General features: G+C 40.4%; 1 protein-coding gene and 1 long non-coding RNA gene across 4 annotated transcripts in view; one reads left to right on the forward strand and one right to left on the reverse strand.

The window, feature by feature from the left end:
• PRKG1 (protein kinase cGMP-dependent 1) overlaps positions 1–13943 on the reverse strand; it is a 1199428-nt gene that overhangs the window by 640696 nt on the left and 544789 nt on the right. The gene's annotated exons all lie outside the window — the stretch shown is intronic.
• On the forward strand, positions 565–7434 carry LOC111092582. Its single transcript, XR_005379540.1, has 3 exons — positions 565–1075; positions 6514–6613; positions 7280–7434. It is a non-coding gene; the product is annotated as an uncharacterized LOC111092582 (long non-coding RNA).

The raw sequence follows: 13943 nt of genomic DNA on the forward strand, positions 1-13943 counted from the left end.
ACGCCTCCAAATCCCCACCACCCACCAATGTTTGGCACAGAGGAAGCTTTAATGGAGTCTTGAAAAAGTGAGTGCAGCGCCCTCATTTCCTTTCCCTTTCCCTACTTCATACTGGGGGCCTAATGCCACCCCCACGCCCCCATGAAAGGGGAACAGAAAACAAGCACGATGCCCCGAGCTGACCAACTCAAAACCAGCCCTGACATGAAGACGTGTGGCCAAGCTCCATAAACCTCTGAGCCTGCCTGGTGACATGGCTTTCATGGCTTTCAGCTTCACACCCCGAATGCTGACAGACGGTATTAGAGACAGAAGAATTGCTTCTACTAATGCATGAAACAAGGGTGGCATTTTGATGCTAAGCAATTAGGTTTTGGCAAGGAAATCTCTGCGGAGAAAGGGGAGCCTTTTTTTCTTGGTGACAGAACAATTTTCTCCACTGGAGTTAAGTATTCGTTTCCCCGTCTAAATGTTTGGAGAATGTATGAAAGTAAAAAGAACAAGAATGTCCTCTTTATTTGACTTGTGACATCACAGCAGATGGCACGCGGAGCGGGGAGGCCATGGGCCAGAGGGTCCTAAGCTTCAGCTCTGCTTCTTCCACGCTCGGCACCCAGTCCCTAAGCAGGAGCAGTGGCGGGAAGGCCTCCGGCCTGGGATCCCCCGCTGGGAACCGAGCGCCCAGAGGGACCTGTTTCCTGCTCGCCCACTAACACCTGGATTTGCAGGTGGGGCCTCTTGCGTGGGTTTGTGACAGATGCCGAAAATAAGGATTTCTCCGAGTCAGTCACAGCTGGGTGTTGACCCGATCCCCCCACCCCCAAGCAGGAGGAGAAACAAAAATCGCCAGCCCACAGGGATCCCATCCTCAGGGCCCTGAGATCCCATCTGACCTGTATCCTTCCCGCCCCCCGGCAGGGCTGCTGCAGAACTGGGCCGCCCCACCTGCAGCACATCCCATTTCCCCAGCCCCTCCAAGGGCAGCCCCAACTCTAGGCCGTCCCTCCTCGTAGGAAAATGTCTTTCTGGCGTTCCACGGCGGGAACTCCAACTTCCCCAATTTTCTCTACTTGTGGTAAGTGATACCATCTTTGTTTTTTTTTTTTGTTTCCCTTTTATGATTTGCCTTCCCTTTGATTTCTCGACTGCTTTACGGGTTTTGCGCTTGAATATACAATCATGTTTCCAAAGGGAAAGGAAAGGCGGGGAGCCCAGCCTCGTAAATACCCATTTTGTGCTCAAATCACACGGAATCAAGCGTCGTAGTATTCTTCTTGTTACATATTGCAACACAATTCTTTTCCCCCCACCACCCGCCCCAGGTAACTCAAACCTTTTGCTATGAAAGCTGACTCAGAGGAGAGGTTTGGGGTGGGTGGGTTGTTTATCTATGTATTTATGTCTTTGTGTATTTACGTATTCATTCATTCATTCATTCATTCATTCATTCATTCATTCTCTTGTTTGTCTTTCCTGTCGCCCTCACCAGCAGCAGCTAGTGAAGTACTCAGTACCGAGCAGATGGTTAACATACCCTGACTCATGTGCTGCTGGGCACAGGGCACACACCGCCTCGTGACCATCCACTGAGCAACTCACCCGAGGACTATCACCCATTCATACCATTCGTACCGCCCACGCCTAACAGCAACCCCTCACAAAGCCACTGCTATAAAAACTGTGGAGTTATGTTGAGGCCACCACACCAATAAACCCCTTTTTCAAAAAAACAAAAACAAACAAACAAACAAAAAACAAAAACAAAACAAAAAAAACCTGTGGAGTTAGAAGTCATGCACAAGTTCTGGACGTTTAAAATATTCGTAGCATCATCAGGAACAAAGGGAAATCACTCGATTCTGGAGCTACGATTAAAAGATGACTGTTACACCTGATGGTACAGATTGTTTAGTCTCTTGACTAAAAGTTCAACTCGTCTATCTGTTTAGTTGAGTTGCAGCTTGCGTGGCACAGAAAAAGGGGCAGGTTTTCTGATACATTCTTATGAACAAACTACTATGAACTGATCACTTGACAATCCTGAGTAACTTTTCTTTTTTTTTTTTTTTTTAAAGATTTTATTTATTTATTCATGAGAGATGCAGAGAGAGGCAGAGACACAGGCAGAGGGAGAGGCAGGCTCCCTATGGGGAGCCCAATGCAGAATTCAATCCCAGGACCCTGGGATCATGCCCTAAGCCAAAGGCAGACACTCAACTGCGGAGCCACCCCATTAGTTACTTTTCAAATCATAGATGAGCTTATTTGAACCAAATAGGGTTAGTGTTATTTATATACGTTCTTCACAAAGTCCAATTAAAGCAAGGACAAGGATATGTTTTTCTGTTTTGTTTTGTTTTGTTTTTACCCAACAAGAAATCACATATAAATTCTATAAGCAGTTCCCCTTGCTAAAAACAGTAAAAATCCATTTATATGAAAATACTTTGGACATAAATATCTTGAGAAACAACAGGGACTATAGATGTAGGCTAGCCCACTGGTCAGAATCTTCTGAGCACAGGATCCTCCTGGTCCCCCTAGCTCATTATCTCCAGAGCCAGGGCTCAGGAAATAGCATTTTAAACTGCAGGTGATCCTTAAAATTCCAAATCTCTGTTCTAGAATAAAAGTTTCAAGATGCTCCGACCCAGAGGGACAGACGGACTTAGTAGAATTAGGCCACATGAGTGGGCAACGGTGTTCTCCAAGGCGCACCAAAGCCAAATTATGATGCTAAGGAAAATGTACACTGTACACTGAATGCTTGAAGCAGTGGATAGCACCCACTTGGACTCAAAAGTAAATGAATAAACACGTTCTTGTCCCTATTAGGTTTGCCAAGAAGCAGTCCCTCCGTGATACGGCCAATGGACTCTGCGCTTATTTCGATCACTATCTCGAAGTCACTCTGCCTTCAACTTCCTAGGGATGGTTACGTTGCACGATTGCAACAGGACAGGAATCATATACAAGGAGTAATAATAGGAAACGTTCTGGGTCTGTGTGAATCCACATCCATTGTGTCGGGATGACTCGTGAAGAGTACCCTCCTGGGTTACGTCTGCGGTCTCCCAAGCAATCCTCAAGAATCATTCTGTGAATTGGAATTGGTATTATCGTCCCCATTTTCAACGGGGACTGAGGCTTGGAGATGTTCTACAACTTGTCTGGATCAAACCTGGGTTTTTCTGGAGCCAGGATTAGTAGATCCAGCTCACTCAAAGCCACTTCTCTTGCACCATGCGGCCAGTCCATTCATATTTAAGTAAAAAACAGGCTATGTAGGTTTAAGTCTACTACATGACAGTAATTTCGTTACTCTGAACTGTATGCTACTTCATACTGGGGCAGTGCTTTACAAAGATCATGCATAATTTTTAAATATTAATGTACCGAAATTCGATGGCAGCCAAGGGTCTCTAAGCCTTCCCTACTCTATCTCTCCATACAAGGCAAGGATTGCCATGGAACTATGGGCTCTCTGTGGACTCATTATAGCACATATGTGGCCAGGGGCAAAGAGCAAAAATCCTGACACAGCGTGAGGATTCAGTGTTTGAAATGGGTCATTTGCTTTTCGCAAACTACATAAATGCACTTTCAGGAAGATTCGAAGTACTGCTATTCATTACAGCTTTCCTTCGGGAAAGTTCCCTTGCTGCAGTTCCATTCTTCATTTTTTTCCTTCTGGAAATCAAGCACACGGTCTTTATGTTTGTTAGAAGTGGAGTTAAATTATAGAAATTTCCCAACGAGGAGAAAGCAGCTCCTACATTACTCCGATGACAGAAAGGAGACCTCTGCAAGCAAAAACTTATGAAATGAGCATTGAAAGACAAAGTGAGAGCCTTTTTAGTGATTTGAGTGCACACTCTGTGAATTGATCAAAGAGCTGACTCTCCTATCCATATTTATAAAACGTGCTGCACCTAAATAGCTATATTTCTCTTGAGAAATGCTTAGTCTATCTTGAGACATGAATAATGATGTCAGTTGAGAAGAGAATATAGGTACATCCTTTTCCTCATGCCTGAACAGGTGCTATAAATTTAAATATATTCACTGAATTCCCCTAAGATTAAGAATATATATCATCAGCTATCTCTACTTTGTTACTAATATTTAAATTGGCTAGAGAATATGAACATAATGTGGGAAAATAGCACAAATACCATCTACTATACATAAGAAAATTACTTTCTTTGTAAACCTGTGCTCAGAGATTCTTTTTCTTCAAGATTTATTTGTTTATTTGAGAGAGAGAGAGAGAGAGCATGAGCTCTGGTGGGGGAGGGGCAGAGGCAGAGAATCTCAAGCAGAGTCGCCACTGAGCACGGAGCCCCAGGTGAGGCTTGATTCCAAGACCTATGAGATCATGACCTGAGCCAAAATCGAGAATTGGACACTCAAACAACTGAGCCACCCAGGCGACCCATGTGCTCCGAGATTCCTAAACGGAGTTATTTTTAACAATTATAACTCTGAACTAAGCAGGGACAGAACCACTTTTCTTGAGAGGCTTTAGCACAGCTGAAGAGAGCTAATACTTTAAGAAAGCTTCATTAAATATGAAGGAGAAGAAATAGGACATCGTGCCATTGCTGTGACAAACACACCCCCACCCCCACCATCTCAGACCACCTTACCAAGAAGCAAAGAACAAGTTTTCAGTCCAACAATTAATTGCTTATTTAGACCCAGAGGCTGGGAACAAATCCACAGGACACTTTTGCTTGCCTTGCCCTGCCTCCATATGGCAACTAGCAGTTTCATCCTGCTGCTTGGGCCAATTCTCACGTCTATCTTGCCCTCTTTCTGCTACAATCAAAAGAGCCAAAGACAAACTTTCCTGACTCCGATGAGATGGCCATTACATTTTCATGTGGGATGTGAGGTACAAACCTTTCCCTTGCAAACAGTAGGACTATGGTGGTGGTTGTCAGCATGAGTGAAAGTACCTTTTGTGGTCTACGTCAATGTTAAAGCTAAAGCCCATCCCTCTGTAGACTTACTGTGTGCATTTATCTCCTTTTTCTGGTACACACACACTACTGAGGATGACATCCTATTATGGAACGTGTCCATTCTCGGCCTCATATGACAAAACATCTCAGGAACACCTCTGATGTCCACTTCTTCCGTCTGTCTTCATTCTAATCTTACTATGGGTCCTCATGGCCTTTTGACTGGACAGCTACAGCCGTAATTAGTTTCCTAATTCATTTCTTCCTATCTAAGTCCAAATGCCACCCTTCTATACTAACTTCAAAACTATAGTTCTGGAACGTCTGTAAGTCTTCAGTGGTCCCCCACGGGCTAGCAAGATAAATAGTCTGTCATGGAGGCAACCAAGACATCCATAATTCAAGCATCACCTGTTTTTTTTTTTTTTTTTTCCTACTTATTTTCTATGTCTCTATTCTGGGTCAGTTGGATATTCACTCTTAGCTGAGTGACTCTTCCTTTCCTACCCATCAGATTTGCTTGTGCCATTCCCTCCGGATAGACTGGTCTTCTAACCAAATTCACCCTTTCTCCTTAAGTCCTTAATGAAATTAGGTGTTTTTCCTCCTCTGTCTTGAAGCCATGGATACTTTATCTTTTAGGACGCTTGACTCATCGTGTCTTGAATTAATGTTAAACGGATGCTTATCTTACCTAGGAATTCAGATGGACAGAAGAAGCTCAATTTTTTTCATCTCTGCATTTCCTGTGATAGGTAGACAGGGACTGTGGTAAGAGAATTGAGATGACCTGGCTGTAGTTATAAGCTCACTTGGTTTGTTTTCCGTGCCATGGGCTTGAATTCCAAAGTTACAGGCAACAAGAATCAGTATCCAGGTATAGGAAGGGATTTGCCTCTTCATCTACAAAATTTATGTCCAGTAGAAATATACTGTGTAATTATATATAATTATATATAAATATATAAATAATACGTGTAATCATAAATTTTCTGGAAGACACATTAAAAAACTTGCATGAAACAAATAGAGAGATTTTATTTAAAGATTTATTTGAGAGGGAGAGAGAGAGAGAGGGAGGGAGAAGGTATGCAAGTTAGGGGAGGGGCAAAGGGAGAGAATCTTCAAGAAGATTCCCAAGATTCCTGAGGAGTGTGGAGCCTGGCACAGGGCTCGATCTCATCACCCATGAGATCATGACTTGAGCTAAAACCAAGAGTTCGGTGCTTAACCAAATGAACCACCTGGGTGCTCCTGAAATTTAAATATTATTCAAACATGTAATCAATATAAAATATTTATGAAATGCTTTACATAAGTTTGTGTGTGTGTGTGTGTTTATGTTCTAAGTCTTTGAAATCTGGTGAGTATTTTACACTTATGGTATCTTCTCAACTAAGACTAGCCAACACTCCAAATGCTCAGTAACTATACGTAGCTAACACATTCAACAGCACAGAGCTAAAGCATGGATGATAGTGGCACTGATAAATCAATTTCTTATTTAAAAATATATTGTATTCTTTTTTTTTTTTTTCCTCTCCAGACTTTTCTTCTTTAGATATATCTATGGTGCTAGATCTTCCTAGGTATTCCCTGGCCTATGGAAGTAAATGACTACAGAGGAATCTCCAGAAAGGGGGCAAGTATGTGCATGACACCAGTATTATGAAGCTCCCTTAAATAAATCTCAGTCATTTGTAGGGTCTATTAAAGCTATTTTTCCAGTTTTGAGTAAAGGAAGCAAAGCAACAAATTGGTCCTCCTTGAGAAAATATAACATACAAATTAGACCCACATGGGAAACGGATTGTTAGAGCATTGTATAACTTCACCAAAGCATCTTAACAACATAAATTAGCTTTTAAATATTATTCCTTTATAAATGGTACAGAGGAGCATAATCCTGTTTTAATCCTCTCAGCTTTATTTTCCTTAGCAAACTGCTGTTTCACGAAAAAATTCAGTGTCAACGAAGGAGAGAATGATCATGAAAAAAATGCATATCTTGAATTGTACTGTTGACACTTTGTGTTTTGTAATTGATAATATTTTTCTGTAACTCACCTCAGTGAGAGAACCTCTTCAAGACACAGATCATAAATTTCATCAAATGGAGATGTGATTACTAATTTTATACTATACATGGCAAAAAAAGACTCATTCTATCCTGGGTTATTCTCAGGCTCACTGGGATAAATCATGCAGTAAGAAAAACTAATTAATAGAAACTACTCAAATCTCCTCAAAACACCTGCAGTAGCCCCTCTTTGTATTGTATCGTTGTTACAGATTTTTTTTCAATCCGACAGGTCACGTGATGCTGCAGAAAGAGTGTAGCTTTAAAGAGAGGAGCCTAAAATTCTGACTCCACCGTTTCCGAGCTGAACTATCTGGTGCAAGTATTTTCCCTTCTCTGAGCCTGTTTCCTCAACATGAAATCTATTTTGTACGATAACAATTAATATTAAATGATGGAACATATGGTCATATCTAACTGAAATTCACCACTCATCAGCGATTTGGTCTCTCATTCCTCAGGCTACCCCTACCACTTCCCCACTAGACACTCCATAAATGCTGACTGTTGAATGCTACCATTATTGGAATTATTTATGGCTTAATAGGATCTCCTGAAAACCAAATAGGATCTCAGATTTGGAAACAAAATAACCAAGAGTAGACTTTCCCGCATGATGATAAACACCCAGACATCTGATGCAGTGGCACTGACAATGCAGCTCCGTTGAACTTTGGTATCATTTACCCTAGAACTTTCCTATCACTCATTATTCATGCTACATATGGTGAAAGCTTAATCAAATATTTGAATTCATTTTATTTTGTTAAGTTTTTATTTAAATTCCAGTTAGTTAACATACAGTGTACTATTAGTTTCAGGTGCACAATATAGTGATTCAATACTTCTCTACATCATCCCATGCTCATCACAAGTGTGCTCCTTAATCCCCATCGCCTATTTTATCCACCCCTCCCACCTACCTCATCTCTGGTAAACATCAGTGTGTTCTCAAAAGTTAAGACTGTTTGTTGGTTTCCCTTTCTCTTTTTTTTCCTCTATGCTCATTTATTCTTAAATTCCACATATGAGTGAAATCCTATGGTGTTTGTCTTTCTGATCATATTTTGCTTAGCATAATGCTCTCTAGCTCCAGCCATATCTTGCCACAGCGGCAAGATTTCATTCTTCTTTATGGCTGAGTAATATTCCATTGGGTATATATACCACATCTCTATCCATTCATCAGTCTATGGACACTTGGGCTGTTTCCATAATTTGACTATTGTAGATAATGCTGTTATCAACATCAGGGTGCATGTATCCCTGTGAATTAGTATTTTTGAATCCTTTGGGTAAATGCCTACTAGTGCAATTGCTGGATCATAGGGTAGCTCTATTTTCAACTTTTTGAGGACCCTCCATACCGTTTTCCAGAGTGGCGACACCAGTTTGCATTCCCACTCAAAGTGCAAGAGGGTCCCCCTTTCTCCACATCCTCACCAACACCTGTTATTCCTCGTGTTGTTGATTTTAGCCATTCTGACAGGTGTGGGGTGGTATCGTTGTCGTTTTGATTTGCATCTCCCTGATGAGTGACGTTGAGCATCTTTTCATGTGTCTGTTGGCCATCTGGATGTCTTCTTTGGAAAAAATATCTATTCATGTCATGTTTGGGGTATTCAGTTTTAGAAGTTCTTTTTATATTTTGGATATTACCCCTTTATCAGATGTCATTTGCAAATATCTTCTTCCATTCCATAGGCTGCTTTTTAGTTGTGTTGATGGTTTCCTTTGCTGCACAGAAGCTTTTTATCTTGATGAAGTCCCAATAGTTTATTTTTGCTTTTGCTTTTCCTTGCCTCAGGAGACATTTCTAGAAGGAAGTTGCTGCAGCTATATTGCATTCATTTTATACGGTCTTACAACTCACTCCCTTCTTACCAACTAGATTTTGAAGTTTTTGAACATAGAAACCTAGTAGTCTACTCCTGGAGTCCCTACAGGGCCTTGGGCACAAAGTGGCTCACAAGGTAGGCATTAAAAAACCACTTTAGTTAATTGACTGACATCAACAGAAGAATTCTATTCAAACAAAGGCTATTGTATTGCACTTGGCACACAAGGTCCACACCATTACAGTGAGTAACTCTGAGGTTCAGTAGAGTTATTAAAGCAATAATGGAAACAAATTAATTAATGGAAACTAATTAATTTTCTAAAAATACCTGGGAAATGTTACTTCTGAGTGGAGGGAAAAAGGAAATGAAAGTAATTTGACTACAAATGTCCGATTACGTGCTAGAGTTAGGAATAGAGCATGCGACATGGAATTCCAGTTTCTCCTCTAACTATAATTTATATCCCACCAAGAGGTTTGCAAAGCCTCACTAAACAGGATGCTCATTTCAAACAAGAGAGTGAGAAGTTTCTGTAAATGTTATACAATATGCCGCACCATTAAATATTGTGAATTAATCCTATAAAACATGAAAGCTTCCCTGCAAAATTTAGTTTGCCTGTGCTCCATTTTAGTATATATGCAAACCTTAAGGACACCTAAGGAATAATTCATCCTACTCACATTAAAACGATTTTCTGCCCCAGTTACCACTGATCCAGTAATTGTCTCAAAATTAACTTGACATTTGCTCCTGAAATTTTAAACCACTGAAGATTAGGGTAAATGGCATACTCCATGCAGTCTGTTCCACTTAAGAAAAAAAACAACCTTGTCATCCCCCACCCCGCTCTATATCTGCTCCTCTCTTTGCTCCTATGGGTAAGTTTGTCTAGTACACATTGATCTCCTCTCTTGTGCCAGAAGATTGTCAATGATACTATCGGTGCCTAAATTTGCCTGAATTCTACTTTGTACCCTCCATCGCTGGTACAGTTACTTGGAAATACACACACACATACATATTTATGGAAAATTGTTAGCACCTATGATTTCCACATTTATGTGTCAAGCACCTAACAGGTGCCGAGCACTGTTCTGGGTGCTGCATATAGCACAACCCAAACTAAGTAAACACTTGATTTCATGATACCTTATTTCTTATTTGTACTGGGCAGATGATACCGATGGAAGTCGACAATACCTTAACATTAATCAAATCAGGAAACTGACTTTAGTTATCAAGGGGTGCTGTAAGGAAAGTGAGAGAGGTTGATCTGTTCAAGAATGACGTGTGTTGGGTAGCACGTACCTTACACAGGCTGGGGAGGGAAGACCTCTTTGAAGCCAAGATAATGAAACTCAGAAATGAATGATGAGAAGCAAACCATGAGAAGGTCCTAAGAAAGACCTTCCGAGCGGTGGAAATATTTTGTGCAAAGGCCTGGAGGCAAGGAACAAAAGTAAGACTAGAGAGCAGATGTGGAGGTAGCAGAAGGGAGCAGTAGGTGATCAGGAGGCACAGAGACACTGAAACTCTTGAGTCACTGAAGGGATTTGAGTCTGAATGAAGGACTAACAGGGTTGGAAGCAGGGATCAAGATGATGATAGTCCCTGGACCAAAAGATTTCTCCACCTACTATGTGAAAACGGAACCTGGGGAATACAAGCCAGTGGTCTAGCTACAGAAGATGGTGGTTTGCACAAAACACCCAGGAGATAGAGAAAAGGAGATGTACTGAGGATGGTTTCATAGGTTGAGGGGACAGAGAGGAATCAAGGGTGGTTCTGAGGTTCTGGTCCAGACAGCAGGGCAGATGATGCTTCTGTTGGCTGATGGGGAGACATGAAGAGGGAAGCATACGCAGCAGTATCGAAGACTGCGGTGATAAATGCCTCTTCCAAGCGTCCTTAGTATTTCACAGGTAGAAACATGTGAGACTCGGAAAAATTAAGAAATTTGCCCGAATTCCTACATTTGAGTTGGAATTTGAAGAAACTGCCTGGGTTTAAAGCCCATGCCTTTCTAACTCTATTCTTCTGATCCTCTTTGCGCTCATTTTTGAAAGAATGAAACCTGAATGGACAAATGTTCCAATTATAAAATGGGTCACTGCTGAGGCCCTGGGTGGCTCAGTCGGTGAAGCATCTGCCTTCAGCTCAGGTCATGATCTCAGGGTCCTGGGATGGAGCCGCACGTCAGGGTCCCTGCTCAGGGGGGCGTCTGCTTCTCCCTCTGCCTCTGCTGCTCCCCCTGCTTGTGCTCTCGCTCTCTCTCTCGCTCTCGCTCACTCTCATTCTCAAATAAATAAAATCTTTTTTAAAAATAAAATGGATCATCATCACTCATACTGCTTTTCTATGTGCTCTCCTATGCAGAAACATGATTTTATCTATAAAAATGTGTCTTAGGTATTATAATTTAATATACCCCTATGTAAAGTGAAAAGCAACTATAGCTTCCACTGGACATAAGTCTTGCAAGCTTCTGTTATTACAGATAAAATGGGTTCCAAACACTGAAAAGGTAAAATAGTGTGATCCTGATTAACCTTATGTAAAGCATCTGAAAACCAAATGGGAAAGTACACAGATTTCTCAAACTATGAACTCAAAATGATACCATCCCAAAGAATTCCCAGCAAATTCCCCATCCTTTGTCTTACAGTTTACTTGTATTTCTAAGCAGCTAGTCTCCTTGGCAGAGGTCACAGGTGAGCTCTTTTTGGAGCCCTTATCGCAAAAAGAGAGAGCATTTTCTCAGAGAAAGAATATTACAGTAGAGTGCTTAGATGTTCCCAGCCAGCCCAATTTATTTTTTTTCAGTTGCATTTATTTCAAAACTTACCTGATCAGTTAGCCACTACTTAATCTCTCAATTTCAAAACCTTGCTTCTAGGAAAATATTTGTTCCATATTCTAAACACTATGACTTTGTGGGCTATCTTTTTCTTTTTCTTTTTTTTTGTTGTTCTCTTTTTTAAAGATTTTATTATTTATTTATTTATTTATTGATTTATCTATTTATCTATCTATCTATCTATCTATCTATCTATCTATCTATCTATCTATTTATTTATGAGGCGCACACACACACAGAGGCACAGAGACACAGGCAGAGGGAGAAGCAAGCTCCATGCAGGGAGCCCAACTTGGGACTCGATTCCAGGTCTCCAGGATCAGGCCCTGGGCTGAAGGAGGCACTAAACTGCTGAGCCACCCGGGCTGCCCCTGTGGGCTATTTTGAAGGTAGGATCAGCTTTTTTTTTTTTTTTTGAAAAATGTTCCTAGTGCTTCACTGGGGGAAGTGAGGGGTAGATGACATAGGTACAGGATGTAACATTAAAGAAACAGGAGATACCATCCTGTGTGTCAAGCAGGTGATGGTTTAATCATCTCACCCTACTTGGTGTATTTTTTTAAATGCAAAATTAAAAAAAAAAAAGCCAAAGATATAAATCCTACTTATGGTGAGCTAATTTAGAAAGAACATGGTTCTAGAATATATGAAGATAATGTGATTTTCTATATTTAAAGGGAAATGCTGGGCTCCCAAAGTTAATCTTTTTCTTTCTTATGAAAGGGAAAAAAATGCTGTTTAAAGATAATAAACTAAAAAGAAATTTAAAAAGTTAAAAAATAAAGAGAATAAACTAATGTAGGTAAGTGTTGGACAACAGCCCAATTCTGTTCCATAAAATGACATTTGCAAGGCAAGGGAAACAAAAGCAAAACTAAAACTACTGGGATTACAACAAAACAAAAAGCTTTTGCATAGCAAAGAAAACCGTCAATAAAACAGAAAGGAAAGCTACTGAATGGCTGAAGACTTTTGCAAATGATATATCTAATAAGGGGTTAAGATCCAAACTATATAAAGAGCTTAACACAACTCAATGTCTTCCAAAGATGTCCAGATGGTCAACAGACACATGAAAAGATGCTCGACATCCCTCATCATCAGGGATAGGCTAATCAAAACCACAATGAGATATCACATCACACCTGTCAGAATGACTAGAATTGAAAAGATAAGAAATAACAAGCATTGGCGAGGATGTGGAGAAAAAGGAACCCTCGTCACCGTTGGTGGGAATGCAAGCTGGTGCAGCCACTGTGGAAAACAAGTATGGAGTTCCTCAAAAAATTAAAAATAGATCTACCATATGATTCAGCAATTCCACTACTGAGAATTTACAAGAAAACAAAAACACTATTTAGAAAAGATATAAGCACCCCTGTACTTGCTGCACCGTTATTTACAATCACCAAGAGATGGGAACAGCCCAAGTGTCCACTGATACACATACAGATAAGGAAAATGTGATATATATGTATGTATACACATACATATGCTCTTTAAAATCATATCACCCAGCTGAAACCTTAGGTTGAATTTTACAGGTAAAATAATCCTTGCAATTATCAGAATTGTGGGGGCCAGATGAGATGATAACCATATTCTTGCGAACTGCAACAGCAGCACTATTGCTTGGAACTTTAACCATTTTAGAGTTAGATTCTAAAGATACTAATTGGTCGTCATCTTTTTTCTTATTTCTTTTTTTCTTTTTTTTCCCCACCCTCATATATCACTAAACAACTAGTTTCTCCCTTTCGTCACTTCCCATTGTGTATTTTTCAGAAGAAGTACTGTATTCAGATGCCAGCCAATAAATTGTCACATAATGGAAAATGATATGCCACAACATTCATTGTAAGGTTTAATAAAATTAAATTTTCACCAAAAAAAAAATGCACACACACACACACACACACACAAAGGAACATCACAGTCGTAGAAAGGATGACTTCACACCATTTGTGATAATATGGAAAGACCTAGAGGGTATTATGCTAAGTGAAGTAAGTCAAACTAAAAAAGACAACTATCATATGATTTCACTCATATGTAGAATCTTAAAAAAATGAATAAACAAAGAAAAAGCAGAAACCTATAAATACAGAGAGGAAACCGATGGTTGCCAGAGGAGAGGGGAGCAGAGTATGGGCAAAATGGCTAATGGGGTATCTTTGATAATGGAAAAGACTATC

Source organism: Canis lupus, chromosome 26 (genome assembly GCF_011100685.1).
Source record: "Canis lupus familiaris isolate Mischka breed German Shepherd chromosome 26, alternate assembly UU_Cfam_GSD_1.0, whole genome shotgun sequence".
NCBI classification, from domain to species: Eukaryota; Metazoa; Chordata; class Mammalia; order Carnivora; family Canidae; genus Canis; species Canis lupus.